The sequence below is a fragment of the Phyllobates terribilis genome, unplaced genomic scaffold, assembly GCF_046119375.1.
Source record: "Phyllobates terribilis strain yellow unplaced genomic scaffold, ASM4611937v1 Scaffold_2__4_contigs__length_985480577, whole genome shotgun sequence".
NCBI classification, from domain to species: domain Eukaryota; kingdom Metazoa; phylum Chordata; class Amphibia; order Anura; family Dendrobatidae; genus Phyllobates; species Phyllobates terribilis.
This window is the reverse complement of record NW_027362762.1, coordinates 699,759,414-699,773,734: the sequence shown is the minus strand read 5'-3', so window position 1 is coordinate 699,773,734 and position 14,321 is coordinate 699,759,414.

The following is a 14,321-nucleotide window of genomic DNA, read 5'->3' as shown; positions in this document are numbered from 1 at the left end:
TCCTGTCCCAATTAATAGTGGACTGCAGCACACCACTATTGAACCCAGGACAGTGTCAAAAGGTTGTTGGTTGGAAAGCGGATAATGCTTCCAGTCCCTGTCTTCCACGCGGTCAAGTCTCAGAAGCCGTGAGTCTGGTCCGCATATTCCTCACCCTGATCCTCCTTCCTCCCACCATTTATAAATTCGGGCCTCTTGTCTGGTCCACTTGAAGAGTAGAGTAGGCAAGAGTAGATCGCATGTTGCGATGCCCAAATATTTGAGCAGCCACGGTCATACGAAGGCGACGGTGGGAAGGTGGACAATGATGAGACACAATTGCCAGAAAGTCAGGAGGAGGACCAGGGTGCGGAAGTGGAAGGCGAGCTGGTGGATGATATAGTAACTGACCCAACCTGGCAGGAGGACATGCAGAGCGAGGGCAGCAGCACATAGGGGGAGGGAGGCAGAGTACTCCAACAGGCAGCACGAAGCAGTGTGGTGGCCTCAGACAGAAGGCGGGCAACCGTTCGCCGTAACACCAACACGACGGAAGTTGCCAGTACAGCTGTTAGGTCTTCCCGAGTCTGGTTGTTTTTAAAGACTCTGCCGATAACCCCAAAAAGGCCATTTGCACCACCTGCCAGGCCAGCATCAGCAGGGGTAACAAAACTACCAGCCTGACCACCACCAGCATGATCAGGCACATGGCAGCAAAGCACCCAACTTTGTGGGCCGAACCCCAGGGTCCAGGAACAGTGTCTGCATATGACACCACTTCTTCGTCCGCTGTTGTGCATGCAAGCCAATCCCCTGTCCATAGTGCAAGCAAAGATGCCTCCTGCCCTGCACCTGTCGTTGCACACTCTCAACTAGCACCATCAGCAAGCACGTCCTTGTCCCAGCACAGTATTCAGTTGTCCATACCCCAGTCCTTGGAACGCAAGCGCAAATACGCAGCCAACGCCCCACAGGCCACACTACTAAATTCCCACATTTCGCGACGGCTTGCGCTCGAAATGTTGCCTTTTAGGCTCGTGGAGACGGAAGCTTTCCGCAACCTGATGGCGGCGGCTGTCCTTCGGTACTTGGTCCCCAGCCTCCACTATTTCTCCCGGTGTACCGTCCCCGCATTACACAAGCACGTGTCCCACAACATAAGCCGTGCCCTCAACAACGCAGTAACTGGGCAAGTCCACCTAATCCCGGACACATGGACAAGTGCTTGTTGGCAGGGACAGTACATCTCGCTGACTGCACACTGGGTTAATATAGTGGAATCCGTGACCCAGTCGGACCTTGGGACGGAACACATCCTCCCGACGCCGAGGATTGCGGGCCCTAAGTCAATCAGGGTTGCCCCCACAGTCTACAGCTTCTGCACCTCATCCTCCTCAGCCTCCTCCCTCTCTTCAGCCTCCCTCTCCAAAATGACCACATCAGTCACAAGCTGGAAGCACTGCAGCACTGCCTCAGCCAAGCGGCAACAGGCTGTGTTGAAGCTAATTTGCTTAGGTGACAAACCGCACAATGCTGAAGAGTTGTGGACAGCTCTGAAAGAGCAAGCAGATCTGTGGCTGACACCACTGAACCTACAGCCAGGCATGTTCATGTGTGACAATGGCTAGAACATGGTGGCGGCTCTGAGGTGAGGCGAGTTCACACATGTACCATGCCTGGCCCATGTGCTTAACCTCGTGCTTCAGTGGTTTCTCAAAACCTACCCGGAACTTCTGGATCTGCTTGTCAAAGTACGCCTCCTGTGTGCCCATTTTAGAAAGTCAGCTACATCTTCCGCCGCCCTTGCCGTGCTTCAGCGGCGTTTGCAGCATCCGGCTCACCGACTGGTGTGTGATGTCCCCACGCGTTGGAACTCTACACTGCAGATGTTGGGAAGAATTTGTGAGCAGAAGAGGGCAGTTGTTGACTACAAGCATCAACAAGGCCATTGGTATTCAGTTCAGACTCCACACATAAGACCTCAGGAGTGGACATGGATGTCTGACATATGTACCATCCTCCAAAACTTTGAGGACTCCACCAAGATAGTGAGCGGTGATGACGCCATAATTTGCATCACCATCACGCTTCTCTGTCTTCTGAAACACTCTCTGCTCACAATCAAAGAGGATGCATTGCAGGCGGAGCACAATAAGATGGAACAAAGAACCATACAGAGTGATTACACACAGCCCAGCCTCATCTCATCCCAACGTGGATTGGGTGACAATGAGGAAGAGGAGGAGGAAGAATAGGAGCTAGTTTTATGCACTATAGATGGTACTACCTGCACAACTGTCATACTGTCTGTTCAGCGTGGATGGACTGAGGACAGGGAGGAGGAGGAGAGCATGGTCAGTCGTCCTCTTGGTAAGGAGACGGAAGTCTTACCTGTTAGCAGTCTGGCACGCATGGCTGAGTTTATGCTACGCTGCCTTTCCCGTGACCCTCACGCTTTTGGGTGACAGTCATTACTGGTTGGTGACACTTCTAGACCCACGCTAAAAGGAGAACATTCTATCTCTTTTTCCTGAAACAGACAGGTCTACAAAAATGGGGCAGTACCAGAAGGCCCTTGTTGTGGAAAAAATTCCCATCTGAAAATGCTGGGGGCAGAGGTCACAGTTTATTGGACAAGGAGTACAGGTGAGATAGAAACCACTCCAATCCAGCAGAGGCAGGGGAACACTGTCAAAGTTCTGGGAGAGTTTTCTCAGCCTCTCCCATTGTACAGGCCCTGAGGCGAGGGGTACTCTCACAAGGAGTGCAAAGTTTGGGAAGATGCTGAGGGAGTACCTTGCCTACTGTACCAATGTCCTCCATGATTCCCCTGTGCCTTATAATTATTGGGTATCCAAGCTGGACACGTGGAATGACCTGGCTCTCTACGCCTTGGAGGTCCTGGGCTGCCCTGCCGCTAGCGTTTTATCAGAGCGGGTTTTTACTGCCGCTGGTGGAATTATAACTGATAAGCGCATCCGCTTGTCAACTGAAAATGTTGACAGGCTGACTCATAAAAATGAACAAGGGCTGGATTGGGCCAGACTTCTCAACACCACCAAATGATAGCAGCGTAACATAAAATCAAATTCAGTGTCTTTGTTTGGGAGGTGTATTCCCATGCACCTCTTCACATCCACAGCTGGGTATACGCTTCGTGATTTTGTCTATTTGCTCTTGTCCTCCTCCTTCTCTGCATCCTCATCCTCCACCACCAAATCACCATGGTGACCGTGGTCTGTGAGGCAACACCCACATAATTTTGTTAAAGGGTGTTTATGATGGCCGTAAAAAATTTTTTTATACAATATGTTCATATATACCCCCCAAGGGTAAATGATTGTCAGCCCATACACTTAGTGCATGGGTATTACAAGTATAGGAGACTCGCTCCTTTCTAATGGGAACATTTTTTCATGAGGCCCTCTACGTCTCTTCCAAGGGGCATTGGAGTGCCTCGCAATTTTTTGCAGCCCTTGCATTCACTGCATAGGCAAACAGTATAGGAGACCCACTTCCTAATAATGGGAACATTGTTTTCTGGAGGCCCTCTGACCTCTATGTCTCATCCAAGGGGAATTGGAGTTCTTCCAAATTTTGACAACCCGTGCATTCACTGCATAGGCGAACACTATGGGAGACCCACTTCCTAATAATGGGAATATTGTTTTCAGGAGGTCCTGTGACCTCCATGTTTCATCCAAGGGGAATTGGAGTGGCTCCAAATTTTTGGCAACCCTTGCATTCACTACATAGGCAAACACAATGGGAGACCCACTTCCTAATAATGGGAACATTGTTTTCAGGAGGCCCTCCTCTAAGTCTTTTCAAAGAGGTATTGGGGTGCTTCCAAATTTTCAAAGGGGTATTGGGGTGCGTCCAAATTTTGGGCAGCCCTGCCACTCACTGCATATGCAATAACAGTATAGGAGACCCACCCTTTAGTAATGGGAACAACAAAGCATAGCCGCCTGATGGCTCTCTAAGAATAGTGAGGGCCGACTGCAGGCCCTTTAAGAATAGTAAAGGCCGCCTGATGGCCCTATAAAAATAGGCTTTGTTTCTTTCAGAGTCCCTCCCTCATAAATGAAACAGGATGTGTCTGATCATGTCTCACACACCCCATGGCCAGATAAGGTTGTAAAATGTTAAAATGACATTTCCTGGTGAATGCATTTGTCATTCTTGAAAGCAATGCAAAAGTGCAAAAACGCATGAAAAACACTACATGTGTGGAGGAGTAGTTTTGTTTTTGGTTATTTATTTTGCTTTATATACAAGTCATTACCCTGGAAAGGATGTTCCTTAACATATTTCCCAGGAAAATCCGTTTTGGTTTTGTTTTTGTATGATTTATTGTGAGTCCGTAAAAGTGGCGTAATACCTCTAACAACATTGTTCACAGCAGTGACCTGGGAGCCAGAAATGCTTCCAGGGGTCTTCCCCATGCTGTTCCCCTGTCATTTGAGCACTGTTCCCATCGATTTGGGCAATTTTTAGGCCCTCTGTAGACCGCCGGGGGGAGCTGCCGGAAAAATGATCGAGTTTCCCATAGACTTACATTGGGCTCGTTGCTCTGGTCGAGTACCCGAGTATTCCAATGTGCTCAACCCGAGCAACGAGCACCCGAGCATTTTAGTGCTCGCCCATCACTAATAATAATAAATATCTGCCTCATAAATAATAAGTGAAAATGGTCTAACCAATAGATATTGAAATAGTGGGATACACATTAGACAATAATGTATACTATATATGCATGGGTTTTTACATAGTATTGTCACCATTAAACCCAGGGGTACACATATCCATGAGGATAACTCAATGTTAATATTGGGGGAAATAAAGCAATATAGCCCAGTGTGTTACGGAATCTATCCTATAGGAAATAAGTTAAGGCTATAATGAACAGGAATCAAAGTGTGCTATGTATAAAGCACACTTAGTATAGCACATTGATTCTAAATCATATTACATATAAGGGGGGCATGGCCCTCATCAAGAGCAGATCCTATCCAGGAATAAACAGTGGAACAAGTCCTATTATCAAAATCCCTGTAATTCCCATACTAGAAAAAAGGCATAACACAGTGAAAGTCATACCAGAGAAAAACACCTATGCGCATGTTTCCGAGGAAGTAGTCATAAGCAAAACGTGTGTCAGGGGTGTTCTTCTCTGGAATGATTTTCACTGTGGTATGACCTTTTTCTAGGATGGGACTTACAGGTATGCTCCTGGCTGCTGCTTAATTATTACAGTGTGTTTATTTTAATAATAGGACTTGTTCCACTGTTTATTACTGCATGGGATCTGCTCTTGAGGAGGGCCATGCCCCCCTTATATGTAATATGATTTAGAATCAATGTGCTATACTAAGTGTGCTTTATACATAACACACTTGGATTCCTATTCGTTATAGCCTTAATGGGGTATTCGCATCTCTAAGATCCTATCCCAATATGTAGTAGGTGTAATAATAATAATAATATTAGCAAATACTTCCAAATAGAAATGTAGTATAGTTTTTCTGATTCGCTATGTCTCTTTCCTCATGTGCAGGCATTGCAGGACCTTAGGTATCCATGGTTACGACCACTGATATAATAACAGATAGTTAGCTAGTTGCTAGTGGTTGTAACCATGGATACCTAAGGTCCTGCAATGCCTGCACATGAGGAAAGATACATAGTGCATCTGAAAAACTATGCTACATTTCTATTTGGAATTATTTGCTAATATTATTATTATAACACCTACTACATATTGGGATAGGATCTTGGAGATGGGAATACCCCTTTAACTTATTTCCTATAGGATAAATTCCTTAACACACTGGGCTATATTGCTTTATTTCCCCCATTATTAAGGGTATGTGCACATGTTCAGGATTTAAAGCAGAAATTTCCTGAGCGTTTTTGCCTCTCCCTGGCAGAAAAAAATGCATGCGTTTTTACATGCGTTTTTTGAAGTGTTTTTGTACAGCAATTAATTCTTTTTGGAGCTAAATAAAGTTATTTGGTAGGATATTGCTTGAGCCCTTGGATTACCATTAGAACTGGGGTGAGTTTATTGGTTCATTTAAATGATTAAAGAATGGCATCTGTAGTATTTCAAATAAAGTGTTTGCACTGTGTGTTTCTTTACTTTAATCAAAGTTTGGTTATGAAAAGGTCTGATTGACACCTTGACATCACCAAACAAAAGAGCTAGGTGTCAGCTAGTCCCATTCACCCAATCTTCATTAGCATTTCTATTCATGTAATTTTGGTGTCTGCTGTGAGCTGTTAATTTTAGCCTGGGAAGGTGCCATTAGGCAAACATGGTCCCTGGCCATTAAATAACATCTCACAGCTGGTTTGTTAGCCACTACATCCCCCGCTCAGCACTCAGCAGCGCTTTGGACACAACGTATTTATGTTGCGTCCAAAATGCTGTGTTCTAATGCCGCACTTTTGTTGTTGGTACATGTGAATCCTCTGCATATAATGACACTTCAATCGGTAAAAATATGCAGCGGAGATTAGCTTGTCCGCTACAGAAATTGATACGCTGCGGGTGAATTTGGGTACGTGACCACGATCAGGAACCGCTGCAGGTTTGACGTTTCGTATTTATACAGCGTCAAACCCGCAGCATCCAGATGTTACAGCATAGTGGATGGGATCTCTAGAAATCCCACGTTCACAATGTGTGCATCAGAAGCCGCGAATCACTCTTGGACACTGACATGCGGTGCGTCTTTCAGGACCGCAGCATGTCAAATTCTCTTATGAAGTCGCTAATCTCCGCAACAAAAATGTGACCACTAGAAAGTATTTAATGTGATAAATCCGCATGGTTCAGTGAACACATGTGGATTTACCTGCATTCAATAGAATGCAACGTTTTGAACGCAGCAAAAATTTGTGTCCAAAGCGGTGCTACGTCTGAATTTTGGGCACAGAGCCTAAAATTTAAAAAAAACATGACGTGGGCTCCCACATCATTTTTATAACCAGCAGAGGGAAAGCCGACCACTGGGGGCTGATATTAGTAGCCGCGGAAGGGGCCATTAGCCAGTAATGTTCTCTTACTATTAATATCAGCCCACAGCTGTTGTTTAGCCTTTACTGGCTAGATTATAAGGGGACCCCAGAAAAAAATTTACTAACCAGCAAAGGCTAAACTAGACAGCTGCAGGCTGATATTAATAGCCAGGGAAGGGACCATGGATACTAGCCCCCTCCTTGGCTATTAATATCACCCCTCAGCAGTCCCATAAATGGTGCATTAATAAGATGCACCAAATCTGGTGCCTAGCCTCGCTCTTTCCACTGCTCTGTAGTGGTGGCAGTGGGATAATGGGGTTGGGGTTCACGTCAGCCTTGTATTGGCGGCTGACGTGAAGCCCAGGTTAGTAATGGAGGGCGTCTATAAGACGCCCCCAATACTTACCTCGCAGTAAAGTGGTCGACGCTTTTTCAATAAAAACACGGTCAGAATAAAGTATTTTAATGAAATAAAAAACGCGGTTTTTAATTTTTTTTTTTATTGCATGCCTCCGTGAAGCCCTCAATCTCCTGAAAAAAAGTAAAATAACAAACAACCGTATCCCTCACCTGTCTGCCATCAACGACGCAGTCCATGATCACAGCCGAGTGTCCCACGATGATCCGGGTCACTTCTACAGCTGTGACATCAGAAATCACTGATGTCACAGCTGTAGAATACAGCACTGTATACTGACAGGGATGTAAAATCACCCCCTGTCAGTATACAGGCTGCAGGAGGTCACTGGGGTTCATCAGCTGAAGATCAGCTGATGAGCCCCGGTGAGCTAACCACCGTGAGCATCAGGTGGCATCAGGGTGAGCATCAGCTGGTGGTCACGTGATCATCAGCTGATTGCTGCCGGCACTGATCACCTGATGGTCACGTGCCCATCAGCTGATTTGTGACGTCACTGCAGGTCCTGGCAGCTCGGTACACTGTGGGGCGCGAGCCCGCACCCTGCAGTGTACCGCTGGCTGCTTGGGAGACTGCATCGCTGCCGGGGACCAGGAGGACACCAGGGGCCGTCGGACAGGTGAGTATACAGATTTATTTTTTTATTTTTACTTCTTTACTCTTTTTTTCACTACCGCGGGCACGCAGGCTGGGCAGACCAGACTGCTGCTCCTCTCAGCCACGCTGCTCTCGCTGTTATCAGCCAGAGCAGTGGTCGGATGAGAGGAGTAGCAGCCTCCTCTCCCGACCTGGGTACCATGAATTCGCGGTGCAATTCGCGGCGGAATCGCGCTATAAATGGTCCTGCTGCGGTTTTTGCCGCAATGCGAATCCGGAGCTGAAATTTCTGCATCATGTGCACAGCACATCCGGATTAGCATTGCTATACATGGCAGACCTATTAACAAGCTGTTTAATGCGTTTCCGCAGTGGTTTTTCCGCATCATGTGTACTCACAAGGAGTTATAGTCATGGATATGTGTAACCCTGGATTTAATGGTGACAATACTATGTAAAAACCCATGCATATATAACATATATCATTGTGTAATGTGTTTCTCACTATTTCAATATCTTTTGGTTAGATCATTTTCAGCTATTATTTATGAGACCGATATTTATTATTATTATCCACTTTTTTACATGTATTTATGGTAATTATGACGTAATATTGGCACTCTCAGTGAAGTCTACCTCTGTTTTAACATCTCCTTTTAATCATGTTTGATATTTTTGTTTTATATGTAACGAATAAAGTTTATTGAAGTTTACTTGCGGCTGCTTTTCTCCTAGTTTTTTTGTAGGATTTATAGACCTGTTTATTTGTAGTAATAAATTATGGCACCAATGGATGCCTTATGTACCAATGTATCCTGTCCTAAATGCATTGCTGCTAAGGTAGAAAATCTTAGTGAATACCGTAACTGACGGAGCTTCTTTAGAAGTAGGTGGAGACTTTATTTAAAAACAATTTATCCCATATAACTTTCTTTCTCCATGTTAAAGGGAACCTGTCACCATGAAAATACAGTCCAATCTGCAGACACCAGTTTATTAAGCAGGGGGAGCGGAGCAGATTGTTATACAGTGGGGGAAATAAGTATTTGATCCCTTGCTGTTTTTGTAAGTTTGCCCACTGACAAAGACATGAACAGTCTATAATTTTAAGGGTATGTTAATTTTAACATTGAGACATGGAATATACAAAAAAAAATCAAGAAAATCACATTGTATAAATTAGATAATTTTTTTTTTCATTTTGCAGTGTGAAATAAGTATTTGATCCCTCTTGCAAACAACACTTAATACTTGGTGGCAAAACCCTTGTTGGCAAGCACAGCAATCAGACTTTTTATGTAGTTGATGAGGGTTGCGACATGTCAGAAGGAATTTTGGGCCACTCCTCTTTGTAAATCATCTCTAAATCATTAAGATTTTGAGGCTGTCGCTTGGCAACTCGGAGCTTCAACTCCCTCCATATATTCTATGGGATTAAGGTCTAGAGACTGGCTAGGCCACTCCATGACCTTAATGTGCTTCTTTTTGAGCCACTCCTTTGTTGCCTTGGCTGTATGTTTTGGGTCATTGTCTTGCTGGAAGACCCAGTCACTACCATTTTTAATGTCCTGGCGGAGGGAAGGAGGTTGTCACTCAGGATTTTACGGTACATGGCTCCATCCGTTCTCCAATTGATGCGGTGAAGTAGTCCTGTGCCCTTAGCAGAGAAACACCCCAAAACATAATGTTTCCACCTCCATGCTTGACAGTAGGGACGGTGTTCTTTGGGTCATACGCAGCATTTCTCTTCCTCCAAACACGGCGAGTTGAGTTAATGCCAAAGAGCTTCTCCTAATAACTCACAGAATCATCCAGGTGTTCATTGGCAAACTCAGACGGGCCTGCCATGTGCCTTCTTGAGCAGGGGGACCTTGCGGGCAATGCAGCATTTTAAACCTTTAAGGCGTAATGTGTTATCAATGGTTTTCTTGGTAAGTGTAGTCCCAGCTGCCTTGAGATCATTAACAAGATCCCCCTGTGTAGTTTTAGGCTGATCTCTCACCTTCCTCATCAAGGATACCCCACGAGGTGAGATTTTGCATGGTGTCCCAGATCGATGTCGATTTAGAGTCATTTTATATTTCTTCCATTTTCTTACTATTGCACCAACAGTTGTCTCCTTCTCACTCAGCATCATACTTATGGTTTTGTAGCCCATTCCAGCTTTGTGCAGGTCTATGATCTTGTCCCTGACATTCTTAGAAAGCTCTTTGGTCTTGCCCATGTTGTAGAGGTTAGAGTCTGACTGATTAATTGAGTCTGTGGACAGGAGTCTTTTATACAGGCAGGGCCGGTTTCAGCACCTCGGCAAGTGCCGGGGCCCTGAGCAGGCAGGGGGGCCCACTCATCGTCAGGCACACCGGCGTGCTATGGGATCCGTGAGCGGTGCGGTGCCGGTGCCAGCGCTTGCACCTCCACCGCTTGCTCAGGGCCCTGGCAGCCAGCACAATACTTACCTCTCCCCGTACCTCCATGTCTCAGGTCGGAGGGCGTGATGACGTCTTTACACTGCGCTCTCTCCTGAGCCGTCACAGCGCAGAGCGGGGGGGGGATGATGGCATCCTGCATGTGGCATTATATGGGGGGGGGGTGACATCCTGCATGGGGCATTATATGGGGGGGATGAAATCCTGCATGGGGCATTATATGGGGGGGAAGACATCCTGCATGGGACATTATATGGGAAGGATGACATCCTGCATGGGGAATTATGCATTATATAGGGGGGGTGATGACATCCTGCATGGGGCATTTTATTCGGGGAGTGACAACATCCTGCATGGGGCATTATATGAGGGGGTGACATCCTGCATGAGGCATTATATGGGGGGTGACATCCTGCATGGGGCATTATATGGGGGGGGTGACATCCTGCATGGGGCATTATATGGGAAGGATGACATCCTGTATGGGGCATTATATGGGGGGAGGGATGACATCCTGCATGAGGCATTATATGGGGGGAGAGGTGACATCCTGCATGGGGCATTATATGGGGGGTGATGACATCCTGCATGGGGCATTATATGGGGGGTGACATCCTGCATGGGGCATTATATGGGGGGTGACATTCTGCATGGGGCATTATATGGGGGGGAGATATGACATCCCGCATGGGGCATTATATGGGGGGTTGATGACATCCTGCATGGGGCATTATATGGGGGGGAAGTGACATCCTGCAAGGGGCATTTTATAGGGGGGAAGTGTCATCCTGCATGGGGCATTATATGGGGGGAAGTGACATCCTGCATGGGGCATTTTATGGGGGGGAGTGACATCCTGCATGGGGCATTATGTGGGGGGAAGTGGCATCCTGCATGGGGCATTATATGGGGGGGAAGTGGCATCCTGCATGGGGCATTATGTGGTGGCACAACCTGCATGGGGCATTATGTGGGGGTCAGTATTCTGTATGGAGCATTATATGGGGGCCAGTATAATGTATGGAGCGTTATAAGGGGGCCAGTATCCTCTATGGAGTGTTATATGCGGGCCAGTATCCTGTATGGAGCGTTTTATGGGGTCCATTATTCTGTATAGAGCAATATATGGGGCCCATAATACTGTATTAATGACTGTGTGGTCATTATTCTGTATGGAGCAATATATGGGGTCCATAATACTGTATGGAGGACTTTGTCATGTCCATAATACTGTATGGAGGACTATATTGTCCAGTCTGCACTGGGCACTGCGAGGATTCGCCGGTTTCTGAGCTTTTGTAGGATTTACAATAGATATTGTTCATGTAATGTAAGAAGTGAAATCTTCGACATTGTACTTTATATATATTTCTCTGCGGTATCTGTGCATCATGAATCATGGTATGTGTTAAAGGGGCCCACTGAGACTCTTTCGCCCAGGGATCACAAAAACCTGGAGCCAGCCCTGTATACAGGTGACTATGTAAGACAGCTGTCTTTAATGCAGGTAATGAGTTGATTAGGAGTGTCTAACTGGTCTGTAGGAGCCAGAACTCATAATGGTTTGTAGGGGATCAAATACTTATTTCTGACTGCGAAATGCAAATAAATGTATCTAATTTATACAATGTGATTTTCTTGATTTTTTTGGATATTCTATCTCTCAATGTTAAAATTAACCTACTCTTAAAATTATGGACTGTTCATGTCTTTGTCAGTGGGCAAACTTACAAAAACAGCAAGGGATCAACTACTTATTTCCCCCACTGTATAACAATCTGCTCCGCTCCCCCTGCTTAATAAACTGGTGTCTGCAGATTGGACTGTATTTTCATGGTGACAGGTTCCCTTTAACATGGAGAAAGAAAGTTATATGGGATAAATTGTTTTTAAATAAAGTCTCCACCTACTTCTAAAGAAGCTCCGTCAGTTACGGTATTCACTAAGATTTTCTACCTTAGCAGCAATGCATTTAGGACAGGATACATTGGTACATAAGGCATCCATTGGTGCCATAATTTATTACTACAAATAAACAGGTCTATAAATCCTACAAAAAAACTAGGAGAAAAGCAGCCGCAAGTAAACTTCAATAAACTTTATTGGGAACATATAAAACAAAAATATCAAACATGATTAAAAGGAGTTTAACTGCATAGTTTTGTGGGAAAAGATTCAGCATAACCCATTTTAATCAATTAAACCTCTGTTCCTTCTGGCCTATCTTTCGGTTCAGTGACTGACAGCTTTCTTTGTATAAGTACAGTAGAATCAAAAGACTCTTGGCACTCACATAGATTTTAGATCTTGATTCTTTTATTCAGAACCTGGAGGCGTTTTAGCCCATCCAGAGCTTAAACGTAATTGACCTTTTTTCTTCTTAAGACCGTTTACCAATCGGACTAATTATTTTTATATTTTGATAGATTGGGCGATTCTGAACGCGGCAATACCAAATATGTGTATTTTTGATTCTTTTTTTTAATTATTTTATTTTGAATAGGGCAAAAGGGGGGTGATTTGAACTTTTTAAATTTTTAAAAACTTTTTTTTTTTTTAACTTTTTTCATGCTTCAAAAGTCTGCGATCATCGAAACTGCGATCATCTTGTCTCTTGTGCTACACATAGCAAGGCTTTAGCCATGCTATGTGAAGCAAAATGCTCATCTGCTATGAACTCTGGCCACAGTGCGGCACTCATAGCAGATCGGGAATGACAACCACAGGGGTCTCCTGCAGACCCCGGGTTGTCATGTCAACCCATCTGCACGCCGCAATCATGTGACAGGGGCGCCAATTGGTGCGTCTTATGGTGTGCTTCTGGCGCGTGCATGTTAAATGCCGCTGATTGACAGTGACCTTTAACATGTTAACAGCCGTGGGTGGATCACGATTCCATCCACAGCTGTTAGGGGCACATGACAGCTGTACAGATCAGCTGCCATGTGCCGGAAAAGATGCAGGCTCAGCGCCGGAGCAAGCATCAAAGGGGGGAGGCAACCTATGACGTACCTATACGTCATAGGTCGTAATGGAGTTGAATGCAAGTAAAAAACGCACATGCGGTTTTAGTGCGTTTCTGCTGTAGAAACGGACGAATAAGCATGTAATCTACACATGACTTTATCAATAAAGTTTTTTAAAATACTGACCAAAAAGTATGAAAAACAAAGCAGCTTTATTTACAATATGACATATAAAAAATCGGAGCATTAGAAATGTGATGAAATGCATGAAAAAAAAAATCAAGTAACCTAATTTAGTTAGTACGAATGTGTAGAAATGCTGCAGAAAATCTGGAACATCAAGAAGTCATTGCGGGAACGTAGCCTTAATGTTATAGCCGATTGTTATTTTTAATAAAATATTGCTATTTTCATTAATATGGGGCCATAATTGTGGATTTCCAACTTACATGTGTTTTAATGCATCTTATTTTCTGGATTCCCATTTTTTCAATCATCCAATTAATTCTTAAATTGAACTCAACAGGATGCGTTCTAATCATATAGAAATATACTGCTGCTATGCTTTGTGACTTTCTTCCTGAAGCTCATTCATAAACAATCTACATACTGTTATCAGCTTCTTCCAGACACCTTCACATCACACTAGAAGACTTTCTATTTGCTTAAAAGATTATAAGAATGCAAATAAAGTCCACGCATTGTTTACCTTCCATATTGGTCTACGAAGAAGATTTTATGAAACTGAAAAATGGATTCCTAAAGAACTGTTGTACCCTCCAATACATTTTTTTTCTCTTCGTTCTACTTAAAATTATCATAGACAACCTGTAATAGCATCAAAGAAGTAGAAAATATATTTTTCAGAAAATTAGAATATGAATCATTAACGTTATTCCATGAGTC